Source organism: Ammodytes marinus (genome assembly GCF_949987685.1).
Source record: "Ammodytes marinus genome assembly, chromosome: 2".
Classification (NCBI taxonomy): Eukaryota; Metazoa; Chordata; class Actinopteri; order Uranoscopiformes; family Ammodytidae; genus Ammodytes; species Ammodytes marinus.
Window position 1 is genome coordinate 8,214,925 of NC_137231.1, and position 17,500 is coordinate 8,232,424.

The following is a 17,500-nucleotide window of genomic DNA, read 5'->3' on the forward strand; positions in this document are numbered from 1 at the left end:
AGAGACTGACTGTCCAGCTAATCGGGAAGCAGCGCCGAGACCATCTGTGCTTTTGGTCTGTGGCGGTGACCGCACGCCTGATGGAAGCAGATCTTACACCAAAACATCTGGGGGAGTGGAAGCAGTTATATATGGAGATATATTTTCTTTTTTGCTGCTATTGAACTCTCAGTAAAATGCTCCCACGGTAGTTCATCCCAATTTTGACCATTTCAATTGGCTATATAACTTGAAAAAGGGCCCCTGGAAGTGATACATTCACAGAGAATGTTCACAGGCTTTGCAGTTCCCTTTAGTTTCTATGGTTTAGTTCCTCTTTTTTTTTCATCAACCTTGAAACATTCAAATATTTCCCTCAGGATGGTGGAAACCAAAGCATATTGGACTATAACATTAATCAGGTGGCGACAAACGCAATTCCAAGTGACTGTTTATATTGCTTCGTATTTGCTAGCCGTGTAAATAGGGAACTGTTTGCCGACACGATATAGTCTTATCAACAATATATGAGATCTAAATCCCTTTGCAGACATGATCTGAAACCAGCTTACATTCCAGCTAATCACAACTGCAGATCACTCATAAGCCTCTGGTTAAAAGAACTCAATCAGGCAGATTTGGTCATGTTGTGTTTTTTCCATTTTCCACTCGGTTAAAATATGGACTTCATGAAATATAGTTTGAAATGATGTCAGCACACTTATACTGATATGATATGATATGATATACTGTATTCTCACATTTATAATGATACACAACAAAATAAGTTAAAAACAACTGTGTCAATCCCTGTTTCGGAAAGCAAGAAGAAATTGCTATAAAAATGTTTCTTAGCCTGTATGAGATTGACTTTATACAGGATAATGTAAATTGACGTACACAAATAACTAGTAACTACAGTAGTAAATCAAAATTAATATGTGATCAGCATGATACATTTTAAGATAAACGTTTTTAAAGCTGGCTTGTCGATTGAATAGGAAGTTAACAAGATGGATATGTGGGTTTACCACTGACTGGTTAGGAAATAAGCATTCCAAACAGCAAAAACAACATGTCAAAATAAATATGAAAAATGGAAAAAACGCATGGTTATCAAGCTTCTTCTTTATCAACATCTAATTATGTATCCATCAGAATGAATCACAGTATGCCCATTTGAGGAGCGTGGTCAGCCGAATGTTTACTCAGATGTCTTTGCTTGTTGGAGCTATTCTCACTGTAATAATATATTATTGAAAAGGGCAAAGAGAACATGTTTGTGTCATTGAGAGGATCCCAGTCCAGCAGCATCCAGCCAGACATATCTTAATTCTTTAACCCGATTTTGCGAACCTGTTTTCTTTCTTTGCCTGACATTTAAGTAATAAGATTTCCTGTGAAAGCCAACAATAACCAGGTTAGTCCCTGTACGTGTGGGCAGACACACTGTCTGTGTTTCCCCCCTCCCCTCCCTTTTTCCCCCTGCGGTCGACCTCGTGCTGTCAGCCGGCCGTATGCTGTTTCTGATGAGCGCACACGAGCGCAGCCAGAAATGGTAAAAACCCACGTGCACTCTGCTCCGCCCCGACCCCTCACTGTCCCCCATGTGCAGGCCAGGGGGATGCTGGGATAATGCTCTGACCTGTCACCAGCGCACAGTCATGAGTGTAGGTGTGTGTGTGTGTGTGTGTGTGTGTGTGCCGCCCCTGATCCCAGGTCGACAAAGGTCGATCAGCCTTGCTCCAGGCAACGGGCTGGCTCACGACCAGCACTCACACACAGGACACACAAATGGATTGAGACCATACTGTTTAATGGAGTTGGCCTACTCTTACTTGCTGAATATGTATGCTGCACTCATACAGTATAGGCTACTACATGTATATGGGCGCAGGTTTCGTTTGAACATTGGGATGGGTCTGGGGTTCCTCTCCCAGATCATTTTGAGCTTCAATCAATTCATTTCCTGCATTCTATGAATTTTTCTGCAGCAATTTGTGCCTTTTCTGATTCAATTTATGGTGGAAATGTCGTTAGCTGGTTAGCTTAACTGTATCTTAAGGCAAGGTTAGTTTCAACCCCTTGAACTGTTATTTTTTAACCTCTTTTGTGGAGGGGATTGTCTTTCACATTTTTTTTCCTTCTAAATATGGACTACACAGGTACACTGCACACAACATAAAACAAATGCTTCATCACATGTCCTATACACAACTACACACACCTCTTGCAACCTGCTCATCACACACCACCAGTGCACTAATCAAATCACTCAAATGTCTCTCTCTTTTTCTAGAAAACAAACTTTCTCACTCAATCAATTCAGCTCTGAATAATAGAAACGGTCTTATTGACGCCTGTGGGCACCTGATGTATACTGTCTCATTTTGGCAACAACAACCGCTGGGTGAGTGAATGCAAAACACTATGACACACACACACACACACACACGCACACACGCACACACACGCACACACGCACACACACACACACACACACACACACACACACACACACACACACACACACACACACACACACACACACACACACACACACACGCCCACGCAAACACTCATCTCATCTCCCTATTGTTTTGGCTGCCAGTCTCTTACAGTATTATCCCTTGCTGTGGGGAAGCCACCTTCTACTACGCTCCTAGGGGGGCTAATTGTCCGGTAGCGCTCCTTCGCTAACCACCCACTCCCTCCGTCCTTTCCTTGGCGCTTTCTTTCTGGGAGAAGAGGTCAGGAGTCCACGCTGTGAGCCCAGAGCCCTGGAACTCAGTGAGGTGCCACTGGGCAGAAAGGTTACACCTAGCTGGACTCCTATAGAAAACAGCCCACACACACAACCTCAGGCAGGATCGGGTGGGTTGGAGTGTGTGTGTGTGGGTGTGGGTTCACAGACAGAGAGATGAATAGAAGGACGGCCGATAGAGGAAAAAAGGCAGGCCTGAAAGGCAAAGACCCGAGCGCTTGTAGTGTAAATGTTGAGGGTCAGAGTGCCTTTGTGGACTGAGGCTTTCATGTTAAAGTTACTATATAGTTCAGGGATGTGCAGTGGGCGTATTTGTATGTTTATCTAGTATTACAGCTATCCAGTGGAGCTTTGCATTTGACTTGGAAGTTGTTTTATAGAAGTGTGTTCCGTACCCCCATCCAAAACACATCTATAGGCAGCAACCTATCCCAAACACTATAGACGCTCCATATAAGCATTTCTCGAAACATTCTTCATGTATCAACACTGAGCGCTGCAATCTTGGCTGTTACACACTCCACCGCCATAGCTGCTCTCGGCACGTTTAACTCTGTCCACCTCCCCAGCAGCTGCCACCGTCGCTATTAGCATTTAGATTTATGTCGAATGTTTCTCTCTCAACGTGTGTTCGTGTTTAAGCTGATGTTGTGCATCTGTGGCTCTGCCCTGGGATTTGTTGAGCATCAGGGACTATTTTTTATGGAACATCACACGAGCACAGCCACATCCCTCGAAACTAAAAGGCAGTAAATGGCATAGGGATTTGACCTGAAATGCTCTCTTGACTGCGAATCATTCCTATTGTTCACACTGTGACATTGCACTAATCAATAGTTGCTCAATTCTGGGAGCCTGGCGTCAACTGCAAGAGGAAAAGTGTCTCATTTTTCTTGCAGATTGATTAAATTGTTGCTGGCATATTGCTTTTTTTTTACAAAGCTGTTTCTACAATAATGTGTTAATTAAAATGATTGTTGTCTTACTATTGTGACAACACGCTCTGCATCCCAGTTTACCTCTGTGCCTAAATTCTACAAGGCCCAAATCTGGGGACCCTTAAATGTAAAAAAGAAAAACAGAAACAAGTATAATTAATAAAGAATACAATATATAATTGCTCTCTATATACAGTACATATACAACACTATCCTTTAAGCGTATAGGCTTTTCCTGTTTGTATCCTAAGGTGCACACACACACTTGACACAATATGAGCATGTTTTCAGTATTAACTCAAACTACAATTAGTTTGAACTAACACCGTTTGTTTCTTGGTGCACATTTACATACTGAATGTAAATGCTGCACACATATATTATATAGAAGACATACATTATGCATGCAAGCACACATACATAGAGATATTTATGTTTGACCAAGTACCGGTACAACAAACATCAAAGGATTGTTTTATCAAAAATCTATTGCCCATTCAAGCTTGCACTTTTATTCTTTCCTTTGCTCTTTTACTTTTCACTTATAGGCCAGTAATCCCTGGAAGGCAAGCGAGAGTTGTAAAGGAAAACAGTGAGAGACACTTTCCCCTGACTACTTACAATAAAAGTGCCCTTGAGCAAGGCACTCAACCCAGCTAGACTATTCTAACGTCCCACCCTGACTGCTAAAGGCCTCCGTGAGAATAAAATACTTGAGCTTTTTAGTATACTGGGCAGCTCCCAGTGGCCACATTTAGCAGACTGTGGTCGTACTGGGGCAGCTCCCAGGGAATGAATGTGCATTCCAGAAAAGACAAAATGCAAAGCAGGACACTTGTGAAGAAGAGTGTGCACACTCAGCAGAATCCAAATCCTTTCCCTTGGTGGTGGGTGAATAAATGTATAAAGAAAAACTGCAGACGACAGCTATTGGATCAGTTAGCCAAATCAACGGTCATCAGCTAAGAAATGCACCTGGCAGACAAACAGGTCCAGTGCAGGCAAGATCTTTTTTTTTCTTTTAAGTGAAGACAGGGTGGTGGAAGTGAAAGGTGAGAGGAGTATAGGGAAGAGAGTGGCAGGCCCCCTGTATGCTCTAACCCAGGGTCTATTAGAAGCCTGATTGTGGCCATTAGGAGGGAAAAGCGATATGCGAGCAGCCAGAGACTCTCTCACTTTGTTGAACACTCGGATGGATCGATAGCGAATGAGGAGGGAGGAGGAGAGGCAGGCTAGGAGGCGGCCAGGCGAGCAGGAGAGAGAGAGGAAAACAGGTCCAGGTTTACGGGAAGATAAGATGGGATCGATAGAGAGACAAGGACCGTTGCTGCTGCTGGGAGAGAGAGAGAGAGAGAGGACAGAGGAATGCAAGATGCAGCAGCTTCACACTGGTCCCCCCTCATCAAACCTGACGGAGGGGAACCTGCCGATGTTATGCCCAGATATGCATGCCTGCCGACAATTGCATGCACCTTAACTTTATAAATAGGCTACTCCTTTCTCGTATAATGCATTGACATTGTGCTGTGTGCCTGCCCAACATTGAATTGCATGCATCTACCTTTTATAAATACTACTTTGCCTAGTAATACATTCCCACTGTGACTGTATTTCTGGATATTTTGAGTCACTTTGGCTACCTGGTGTGAAATTCACACATGTAATAATGGTTTTATCAGCACACAGCATACTTTAGTTAGTCCTCTTTGACAAAGGGAATCTAACACCCAAAATGAATTTTTTCCACATCTAAAATCCAAATATCTCTCATCATTGATGAACACCACAAAGAAGATTATATATTTTGTATACAGAATGTTGCCTTAATATCACTACAATGGCGTCTAGTTTCCCTTAGAGCTATGGTGCAGATCTCGCCATAACACCGGTGTGTGTGTGTGTGTGTGTGTGTGTGTGTGTGTGTGTTTGTTTTTTCTACTCAGAACTGGCAGCAACAGAGGCATGTTTACTGCAGCAAAGGTGATATGTTGTAAATCTCAAAGGAAGGCAATTACTCAAATAATGGCCGATGTGATTCATAACCCTGAAAGCATTCCAACGCGGCAAACATAACCGCAGTGCTAATTCCATCAGTACAACAACGTGACGCTCGTCAATCTGCCGCTCTGGGCTTGTAATTAATTAATAATTCCAATCTCTCTCCTACTTCTGTGTTTTTTTATTTATTTACCTTGTTAGGCGTATAGAACATTTCTACCATACACGGAGGCCTTTATTATGAAATACTGTTGTAGGAAGTACTGAATATCATGGACAATATAGTTTGGATGAAACTGTCCAACAAAGCGGTGGTTGTACATTAATTTTGATCTCCAAGCACAAATGTAAAAAGACATATGTGGTCGCTTGATGATGGCTTATGTGCCGAAAGTCATTTTTGGTCGTGTGCAGAGACTTCCTCTGTGTAACTTCATCTTTTACAACATTAAAAGTAAAAAAAAAAAATAGAGAGAGAGAAAGAAAGAGAGAGAGAGAGAGAGAGATAAAGAAAGAGAGACAGATAGAGAGAGAGAGAGAGAGAGAGAGAGAGAGAGAGAGAGAGAACTTTATGCTGTAGCCTCACGGTGAACCAAAGAACAGCAGGCAGTGCTTCTGTTGGAAAAGAAAAAACCGGCAAGTGCTTATATGACTGTGATGTTGAGTCGATGCTTTTGAACATTGTACTGAATTTATCATGAGAAAAAAAGAATACACGGAGGATAGGTTGAGTTTGCATAGCTAATTCAAACCACAGGAGCAGAGCAGATGAAGGGGAGTATACTCAAATATACATAAAAAAAAGAGGCAAGATTAGACATAAGCTTGTTTCAAATAAAAAGGCCTTCCTTTTTTTCTGCAGCGGACCCATGTAAATGTCTTGGCTGCTGTTTGACCAAACCCTGTATAGCTGGTGTTGTGTTGTATTACATGTACCTCAATGTGGAGGGTTGCTTCAGCAGTTCTTGCATTGTGATTGGGTGCCTATGGGGGGGCCGTCCATTTGAGTGCAATGCATTTTCTATCCGCACACCTGCCACGCTGCCTTGATGTACACAACCTTCCGCCCTTATCTTTCTTGCATTTCCCTCTGCCTCTCCTTCTATCGCTCTCTCTATCTCTCCCTGTCATGTCCCCCTCACTACCCCCCTTTCTCGCCACACGCAAGCACACACACACACACACACACACACACACACACACACACACACACACACACTCCAATTTCCATCCCCACGCTACCTTTGCTGGTTGTGATGGCACCCTGTCAGAGCAAAGCCATTTATGATCGGCAACCAATATCCTCACACAGATAAGCCCACACTGTGAGAGACCCAGATAGGGAGAAGGTGAGAGAGAGAGAGAGAGAGTTATTAGAGAGAGTGCAGTGTACGTGCATTGTTATAGTGTGTGTGTGTGTTAGAGAGAGAAACACACATACTTGAAGAGAAAAATATGCATTGATGAAATAGAGCAACATTGCCTGAGGGTGTTTTTTTCACGCCCCATCTGTTTATGTGTGTGAATGTGTTCCATGGATTGGTTAATGGTGTCGGCACACTGTGTTTGTGTGTGTGTGTGTGTGTGTGTGTGTGTGTGTGTGTGTGTGTGTGTGTCTGTGTGTGCGTGCGTGCGTGTGTGTGTGTGTGTGTGTATTTAGTGCACACCCTTCTGTAATCTGCAGTTGGATATTTGGATAGAAGTGACTTTTAAAAACAATCGGATATAATTTAATAAAACCTCCCAGAGCTACCAGCCCAACGGACAACACACGCCCTTCATCAAACACTTTGAACAGATGACCACTTCTTGCCTGAGACACATCACACAGTGATATCCAGTGTCCTACTATGACAAGGGCACAGCTTTGGTTTCACAAAGGGAGCACAATGGAGTGATGGGTATGGATAATAACAGTATAGTTTAGCAGTAGCCATCAAAGAGCTGGGCTTCAGACGTGACTGTTTGACACAATCTGTACACAGAGTCATAATCAAAATGGCTTTTGCTTTCGAAATAATGGAAGAGAAATCAGAAAAAGCGATTGAAATAGTGAATCTAGTTTCCTTGATGGTCTTTTATATACCTAATAATAAGAAGTGTTTAAAATATGTACTAAAAAGAACACTGCCCCTTCACTACCTTATCTGTTTTATAGCATCTTTTCACAATTAAAGGCACTACGAGTAAGATGGCACGTTGGCGTCCCCTTTGGACAAAAGCGGTAGTATTTTTACGACGCCCGCTGTCGCAAATGCTCGTGCCAGGCGCGTGAGCGTGGACTGAGAAGGGCGCAATATAGTGCATGTTCGTGTGTTGAAAGTGTGAGGACTCTTTTCGGCTCCGTGAGAGTGGTTTTGACACTGCATCAACTAATGCCAGTCAGTAGCCTACACACACCTGCTTGCAATGAGTTGATTCAGCAGCGTCACCTAACTACTCTCTCTCTCACGGAGCTGTGTCCTCACAGAAAGCGAATGAATGAGAGACGGCAGTTAGTAGACTATGGATCACGATGAGGTAATGTGTTTGTGTTGTTGATGTAAATTATGACTATTTCAGATAATGGTTATCTGATGATGGTGAAGCAAAGCAAACTTTGTGTTAGTACCAACCGCTCATTCATTTAGCAGTCTAGTTTCGCTCTCGTGAAATTGTATACACGTTGCTTGGCAACGTCCTCCCGCCCGCCTATCACTCACTCTCCCTTTTCGCTTTTCTTCATTGCATTCTCTTTTTTTTCTTTGATGGTTCAGCCCCGTTATCAGTCATTTATGACGACAAATAACTGTCTCAAACAAGGCTCCCGCTCCCCTTCCCTCACCTGGAGGGATAGGCTTCTCAAATCGCGTTGCAGCGCCACACTGAAATCTGCAACCAATACGGATATGTGACCATAGAGCCTGCACGAGCGAACCGAAAATCGGACTGGGTGTGCGACCAGACCAAAAGCAGTAATAAAAACTATATAAAAACGTCTTTCTTTGCACTGATGGTCTCGTTTGCTGTTAAAGGTAATTTATGATTATCAGAGGAAACATGAGGTTGTTTAAAAGATATTTAAATGTTACTCGTATCCGCTTTAAACGAAATATAGATCAAATATTGTATCCTTTTTTAAATGGGTACTAGACCCTGTATTCATTTAGTTTCTGTTGGTTTGCGGCACCACTTTCATACCTACAGTATATGTGCACAATCAACAAGGAGGTGCTATAGCTGACCATAACGGGGAAAGAGCCTCAAGTGTTGTTGCAAGGCAAACAGAGGAGACTCCAGGAAGTCACAGTTCCCAGCCAATAAATAGTCAGGCACATAAGCCACACCCCCCAAAAAAACCACAGCTTGTTGTGTTTACACTTTGCATTAATTAGTGGTCTTTTAGCTAGCTGTTTCCCCCCTGTTTCAAGTCTGAAAGCCACGCTAGCTAAGTGTCTGCTGTCTCCAGTTTCATGTTGAACTCAGTGGTATTTTTGTTCTAACTCTCGGCAAGAGAGCACATTGGCTTATTTCTTGAAATGTTGAACAATTCCTTTAACTATTGTCCTGCATCATACCCTGTCCAATTCACTTCATCTTGTAGAAAGGCTCTGTGTCATAATTGACCTGGTGCAAGTTTCTGAATTCAATTTAGTAAACCAAATTACCACAAAAAGGGGGTTCGATGAGGCCAACAGCTAATTGTTTACCCTGGGGTCCTGTAATTGGTTTTGGTTTTCAGTAGTTTTTTTCGAACCCTGAGTAATGTCTGCAGGTCTTCCTCCAGGATCCACCAATCAGATGGTTAGGGAAGCATGTAGACAGCTTGAGAGGGTCTCATTTGAATTTAAGAGGTGCAACTGTCACACACTGGGGAGATTTTTAAGTGAGCAAGTTAGAGTTAAAGTGGAGGAGTGGGAATTACAGCCTTGTAATTTTATGCATCCACACATACACTTCACGATTAGATGTAAATGAATGCAATTCAATCACACAATTAATTACGGGGTAAGCCTTAGCCTAACTTTACATTCTGCGCACTTTCACCAACACAAACACAAACACAATGGGAATAAATAAGGTGTGAGCTTCTCGCACACATGCACATACTCTCACACCCCCAATCCTCAGCATGTCTGTTAAAGGTGGCGGAGTCAGCAATTTAGGAGAACTTTTGTTGTCCAAATCACTTTTTGTCAAAATCAATGAACATCTCCTCACAATTGGCTACACACATATCCAGTGTTAATACAACTGTCTATTAACGGACAGGTATTGTGGTATTGTGAGGAGATATTCACTGATTTACGACAAAAAGTGATTTTGACATCATGCTCTCTCCAAAATGTCGACTCCACCTTTATGAAAAATCCCATTAAAATCCCACATTCTACCCATATTCCACTTGTTCTTCCTTTTTCCCCTTTTCTTTTGTTTGCTTTTTTTCTTCATCTCCCCATCATAGCGTCTCTCTCTCTTCTTTTCTCTTTGTCTCGCATCAGAATAATTTGTTTCTAGGGGGGGTAGGCTACCTGAATATGCCTGTATTGTCTACATCCTTTTATGACGACTCCCAACCACCCTTCCCCCTCTTTATGGCTTCCCCTTACCTCCTCATATTCATACTTCCTTATCTCTTTTGATACTCTTCTCATTTTACATATCCCCCCATCCCCACCCAATATCCCTTTCTCCGTTCCTTGCACTGTTCTCCTCTCTCCTGTGTGCTTAGGGAGCTTTCAGAGGAGGCAGAAAAGATGCTGCTGTCGTTTTCTTCTCCACCCTTTGTTATGTTGTTACTTTCTTACTTACTTACTTTTTCTTCTCCTCCCTCGCGCGTCGGTGTGCTTTCTTCTTAACCTCCTGATCAGTTTTGATTTGTTTTGTTGCCTCTCGTCTTCTCTGTGAATGTTGAATAGAGACACACACTCGGCTCAGATGAAGGTCACATTGGTCTAAAGGAGATGAACAGAAGAAAAGAAAGAGAGAAGGGTAATGAGTGACGGGGGCGGAGGATTGTGAGTGTGTGCACATTATCCACAGGAGATTGGCAAGACTGTTCTAATTATTTTAATGTCTCTCTCTCTCTCTCTCTCTCTCTCTCTCTCTCTCTCTCTCGCAGAGAAGACCTAGCACCCACTCATAAGTAGGCCTACACTCACTTTGCAAACAACTGTGCGAGATGAACACACACACACACACACACACACACACACACACACACACACACACACACACACACACACACACACACACACACACACACAGAAAAACCACACATACATAGAAACATTACAAGCTTAGTCACAGAATAATGTGGCACAGTGAAATACATTGATGGTCTATGTGAAACATGTCGTTCTACAAACTTGGGAATATAGGCCTACTCACTTGGCTTGTTGGTGAACTACTGTAGCAGGCAAGCTAACTGCTAACACACGTGACAGCCATGGAACAGGCTAGCTAGCTAGTCAGTCACAAAAATTAGCGTTCACAAAGTTTTAGCAAAATATGTATTTTTACCATCCATCGTTTGTGGAGCAGAAAGCACAAAGGAAGCTTATATAAAAGTGGATGATTTAAGATGGCTTTCGAGCTACAATAGTTTCATCCATTTTGGACCCTCCAGCTCTCTGTTGATGGTCAGTGGCATTCACTCATGCGCCACATTTTTTATTATTATTTCTTTATTAAGGACAAATGCATTAAAAACATTGTTTCATATTATAAAAACATAAAAATGTACACACATTTTTACTGCTCATTATGATAGACTCTGAAATGCACATCCACCCACACACACTTCAACCCTTAAGGCTCCAATTCAATGGATCTCAGGGTTCACACTGCAGATCACATAACTAACTGCCAAGTCTCAGCCAGTGTATGTGTTTGTGTGTGTGTGTGTGTGTGTGTGTGTGTGTGTGTGTGTGTGTGTATGTGTGTGTGTGTGTGTGTGTGTGTGTGTGTGTGTGTGTGTGCGTGCGTGTGTGTGTGTGTGAAGAAGTCTACAAGATTCATGTCAACATCAATGGCTCACTCATCACAATGAGCGCTCGGAGGGCCAGGCAGATACCGTGTGTAAAGTATGGGCCCCGGCTAGTGTTACACAGAGGGAGCATACAAAGGCAACAGCAAAAACCTCCGACACCATCATAGTTCACTCTCAGCTGTCAATAAAGCAGTCACTGGAAACTCAGCTACTCTCCGCGCTGCACTGTATCGCCTGGAAACGCTACCATGTTCAACAGACCTCTATTGATTGCACACAAAATAAATCTAATAAAAAAGGAAATCAAAATGTTGGGAAAACGTCTTTTATTTAGAACTTTGGGCATATTTGTATAATTGGCATGATGCCCATTGATGTCAATTGAAAGTTCTCTCTACGTATTTTCATAGGCTTAGAAAAACATCCCTGTTCCAACCCGCGTGACAAAGCACGCAATAGCTTTTTGGATTGCTTATTAATCAAAAGAGGTAGAAACATTTCCCTCACCCATAAAAGACCATTTAATCCTTCATGTTTATTTTTTAATGGGCATTGACAATGTGAATCGACGTGCTTTTTCTAAAGGAGGAGAGCACCCACAGACGGGATAAATGCTCTTCTGATGGTTGCGAGAGACATAAAAAGCAGGTTACATAAAAAGCCCAAACCCTATTTGATGGCCGGTCTGACAAAATCGAGTTAGTTTTATTAAATGTGCTGAAAAGAGCGAATTTGGACATAATGAGGAACCGCAAGGCTGTGAGTGACTCAACATAAGAGAGTGTGTGTGTGTTAGTGTGTGTGTGTGTGTGTGTGTGTGTGTGTGTGTGTGTGTGTGTGTGTGTATGTGTGTGTTAGCTGGCTTCTGGTAGAGCGTTTAACCCTTCGGTGAGTGTCTCCACCGGGGACTGAACTGGTGGCGTGTCTGCTGTAGCTTTAAGAATAACTTTAAAGTCTGTTAGGGGGGGTGAAAAGAATCTCCAAAAATGAAATATACTGCTATACGCTACTGAGGCCACTGGCTGGGTTACCTATAGGGGCTGGGTGAACTCAAACACACACACACACACACGCACACGCACACGCACACACACACACACACACACACACACACACACACACACACACACATACACTCTGACTATGTGACAGCACAGCAGCAGCGTTACTGGCCGTCTCTGGTGGATTTTTTTCCTAAATAAGTAAGTCATCCAGACCTCAGCTTTCCATTGGCTTCATCCAGGAGAACACAGCTGCCAAAACCCTGCAAGGCTACACACAAACACACACATACGCACACAAATACGCATGCACGACTACACAAAATCGACACGCGCGCACACACACACACACACACATACTTCCAAAACACACACGCAAGGCCAAAAAGGAGGAAGAGGGGTGGACTGGAAGGGGAGCAGAGTGGTCTTGTTAAAAAAAGCAGGATTTCAACAACACCTGCACGCACACACACAACACACGCACGCACACACACATATACACACACACACACACACACACACACACACACACACACACACACACACACACACATCCAGCTGCTGGCTGCCTGTGTGTTTGAAAGGCAGCACAGTGAGTAGCTGTGTGGAAGCCGGCCAGCCGCTCATGAATCAGCAATGACTAACAGTTTAAACCTGCACTTTCCAAGCTAATCGCCTGCATGCTTATTGTAAATGTTTGTGTGTGTGTGTGTGTGTGTGTGTGTGTGTGTGTGTGTGTGTGTGTGTGTGTGTGTGTGGGTGGGTGGGTGGGTGGATGTGCTGTATACCCGTGTGAGTGTGGATCCGTGGCTGAATGCGTGTTGATGTGTTTGCCTGTGCATTGCCACTAAATGAGCCCTCCCCTATATCAGGCCCAATTGTGACAGCCTCGAGCCTTTAATTGCTTTGCACCAAATTTGACATTGTCTACGCCGACAGCACCCTGATGAGCAGAATAAAGGATGGGTGACGATGTAACCGACACTTCCTCCAATCTGGCTCGACAAGAGCACAACTTTGGGCTCCCTTTGATCATCGCACAAGACAACGCAATGGGATGCTGCTAATCGCATGCAAAGGCCCGGGCTTTGAGCTTGTGCCAAAGTGTGTGTGGGTCCTCCTGGTTGTAAGTCTTCCTGCGCACTTGTGTGTGTGTGTGTGTGTGCGTGTGTGTGTGGTTGTGGTTGTGTGTGTGTGTGTGTGTGTGAGCCAGTAATGGCAGCTCTAATCAGCGGCCGGATTGGATGAGGCATGTGGCAATAAAGCCCAACAAAATGCCTGCCAGTGCCTATTAGAGCGGAGCACTCTTCGGAAAAAAACCTGGATGACGACCCACACAGAAATACGCGGACACACACACACACACACACACACACACACACACACACACACACACACACACACACACACACACACTCCATCTTGGCGGACATCTGGCCACGGTCAGAGCTGCATCTGAGCAATGAAAGGCAACTTCCAACTCCCTTATCAACCCATCTATTCCTCTAACAGCACCACCACCACTAGCACCCATTTTAAAAAGCCAACAAGGGTTGCTGCAATTTAAGCTCTACTCTACAGTTACAGTCTTTGTCGTCCAGAATGATTTAGTCATAAACCCTGACCCCTTTAAGTGGAACCCATTACTCACAGCTTGTGATTTACAAACTGAAATTAGAGGTGGTCGCCATTTGCCGAGGCCATTATCATCCCAGAGGCACGGCAGAGTCAATTCCCACCCAGATCCCACATGAGAGTCATTAATCAATATTCAGCTGAAGGTTTGATGATTCAGTTGTAGCATAGAAATGACTGATATATAGCTAACCGTTTAGCATTTGTCTTCTTCATGCCTGGCCCTGTTTGTGAAATATCTTGTCTGCTTTGTGTAACTGTTCCTCTGATAGGCTTTAGGAGACATGGGATGTGATAGATATTGACATTTTAACAGAGAAGTCATTCCGGACACTTTACATTTATTTATTAAAATGTATTATTGAATGAATTTGTGTCACTTTTATGAGTTGTAACTATAGCTTTATCTATTTGAATAAAACATTGACTAAAGCTTTACAGAACAGGTGCAAGCCATAAGTATGTATGAGCAATGTTATGGTTGCCAGAATGGGAACAAAATGATTTAACTGATTATGATTATAGCCGTCTGCAATAGGACACCAGAGGATCTGGACTAACATCAATTGATTTACAACTTATTATGCTTTTAATGTTGCCAACATTTATAATTAGCGTGGACCCCCAAATAAAGGAAAAACACAGGAAGAGATTTTTCCAACCTTTTTAAATCCCAAATGAGTCCTTAAAGGGGAATAGCTTCAATTTGACCCACTCCTTATTTCTGCTCGAGGACAGTAGCTTAAGGCTATACGCTAATTGCTATTAGAATAACAAACAAGCTATTTGATCTAAAATTCTTGTATATTGTCTGTTGTTGTTGTTGTCTGTGTGGAACCAGCTATTAACTACAGCTTCAAATGCTGTATTGAAAGTGACTTCCACCAGCCTGGCTGTGGGGTCAGGGAAGAATCTGAATCTGAAAAAAAATATACCTTCATCATTCTATCAGATCTTGTTAGAGGTTTAACGTCTTCTCAAACAGAGATGGGGAAATAAAACTCTCCCGAAGAAAATCATTGCGAAAAGGAATAATTGAAAATAAAAAGGAAAATGGTCGCACTCATTGTTAATAAGGACAGTGAACGTTCTGTTATTTATATTTCATGACTGCTCCAACAATTCAAGCACTAGAGAAAAAAGTAGTCACCGCTTTGCCAGCTCTGAACTGTGTAAACTGCAGCCCAGACTGTGCCCAGGTGCTGTCAAAGCCTGTGGCACTGCGCTCCGTCAGACCCAGCCTTTTGGCAGTGTGATGGAGCTCTTTTGAATTCCTATTGTCTCTGCACTGTGACAAAAAAGTGTCCGACAGATAAAATTGATAGCCATTTTGGTTTTCTGGCTGAAGTGGGAAAAATTTCTACTATCATCCACTCATTTCCTGTGTGACTCAGAGACAGAGCCCTGCGTTGGGGGGAGGGAGGGTGGGGGGGGGGGGGGATTTTGCCAACTGATATTGCTTGCTGAGCTGAGGAGCTGTGATTATTATTCTCACTGTGCCCGGCCGCGCTGGACACAACATACTGAGCACCTGGTGCCTGAGCTGAACCGGGGAGGGAGGACGCACAACAGCCCAACAAATGCTCACGTTTGTCAAATATATCTACAATAGATGGACAATGGTAAAACAAAGAAATTGTCAAAGTCTGTTTTTTTTAGTTTAAGGGTGCACGAGAACAGGAAAGCCCCTTTTTAGAATGAGTGCATTGAGCGAATGGGTCGGGAGGTAGGGAAGTCTTTGTGTGTGTGCATGAGTGTGTGTAAGCGTGTGTGTGTTGTAAGAGACAACTGTTTATATAAGTGAGAGGATGTGATGGTAAAGGACTGGCTTGGGCACTGGCCCTTCTCACAACAAAGCGTACTCCAATATTTGTCTCATAAAGGAGTAAAGCCAAACAAATCCCTCCTGTTGAGGCTCTCTCTCTCTCTCTCACACACACACACACACACACACACACACACACACACACACACACACACACACACACACACACACACACACACACACACACACACACACACACACACACACACACACACACACACACACACACACACACACACACACACACACACACACACACACAGAACAGCAATGTTTCATAGTATACAGGGCTTTTTCACCCGACCCCGTTCACTCCTATTCTCTGCCGTTCTCACCGCACACACAGTCAGATAATAAAATGATCAAAAAAGTGCTCCTTTCTGAATACAGGCCAGAAATTAAATGTATTTTCTTGATGCCAGTGATGTTTCACCTATTAGTCTCAATTTACTGTACGTCACCTTGTTTGTTTTACCATTTGTAACTTGTCTTGGGAGTTTTATTAACGCTGCACTGATGAATATGTTTGCAATATAAATGGCTTTAATGATATTGTGTACTGTGAAAGGTGCCCCCATGTGACAAACCCACGCAAGAAATTAACATCTGTTTCTACAGATGGTAAAAAAAAAGTATTAAATAAATAAACAATAACTATTACTCTTTGAATATTGTAAGAAGAGTATGAGATACTGTTTCCTTTAACTTAAATGCCAGTCCATCTGTAGATTGTACTATTCTATAATAAGAAATAAAGATTCAGCCCTTTTTTAACAACCGATATGCGTGAATGTCGTGTTTTAAAATAAGAATATACTGAAAGGTTGCTTTAAAAAGTGGATTTTTCTACGACTTGTCATGGCCTGTCATGACTGACTGACTGAAGATAATCTGTTAAAAACCTCAGATAAAGGTCAGACATGAATGCCCGGTGAATAAAGCGTGCATGAAAAACAGAAAGAAAGTTGTCCCGACGTCTGCAGCTGTGCAATGACACACACATTAACACGACAGCTACGTTTCACAACCAGCGGGGCTAATCGAGGAGAACGTCTTTACTTTCAAACCTGCGTCGGCGTCAGTGAGAAAAGCATCTTTGTAATTACACGGCATCAGTCCTGGCATTATATGTGATAGAAGTCTCGAAAGACTGTGTCCCTGAAGGAGCCTGATCCATTATGGGTGCATATATACGCAGCATCTCAGATCATGAGTGGGCCCTATAAAGAACAATGGCGTCTGCATACTCAGATTCTATACACTCACTCAAAGGTCAAAACCAGTGGGATTTCTTTTCTCTCTCCTTGTCCTGAGGAATATAACAAAAGGCGGGGATATCCTGTTTCATTAGCTTTCCTCTCACTGCTGCTGCCTTCTGTCCCACAAAAT

The 17,500-nt window shown here is 43.0% G+C and overlaps 1 protein-coding gene across 2 annotated transcripts in view; it reads right to left on the bottom strand.

The window, feature by feature from the left end:
- sema4c (sema domain, immunoglobulin domain (Ig), transmembrane domain (TM) and short cytoplasmic domain, (semaphorin) 4C) overlaps positions 1-17,500 on the bottom strand; it is a 101,970-nt gene that overhangs the window by 60,926 nt on the left and 23,544 nt on the right. The window contains exon 2 of one of the 2 annotated variants that reach the window (XM_080050851.1): positions 10,475-10,613. The gene's annotated coding sequence lies outside the window, so the exon portion shown is untranslated. Of the gene's footprint in view, positions 1-10,470; positions 10,614-17,500 lie in introns of both variants that reach the window. The other variant, XM_080050852.1, reaches the window with a different exon arrangement.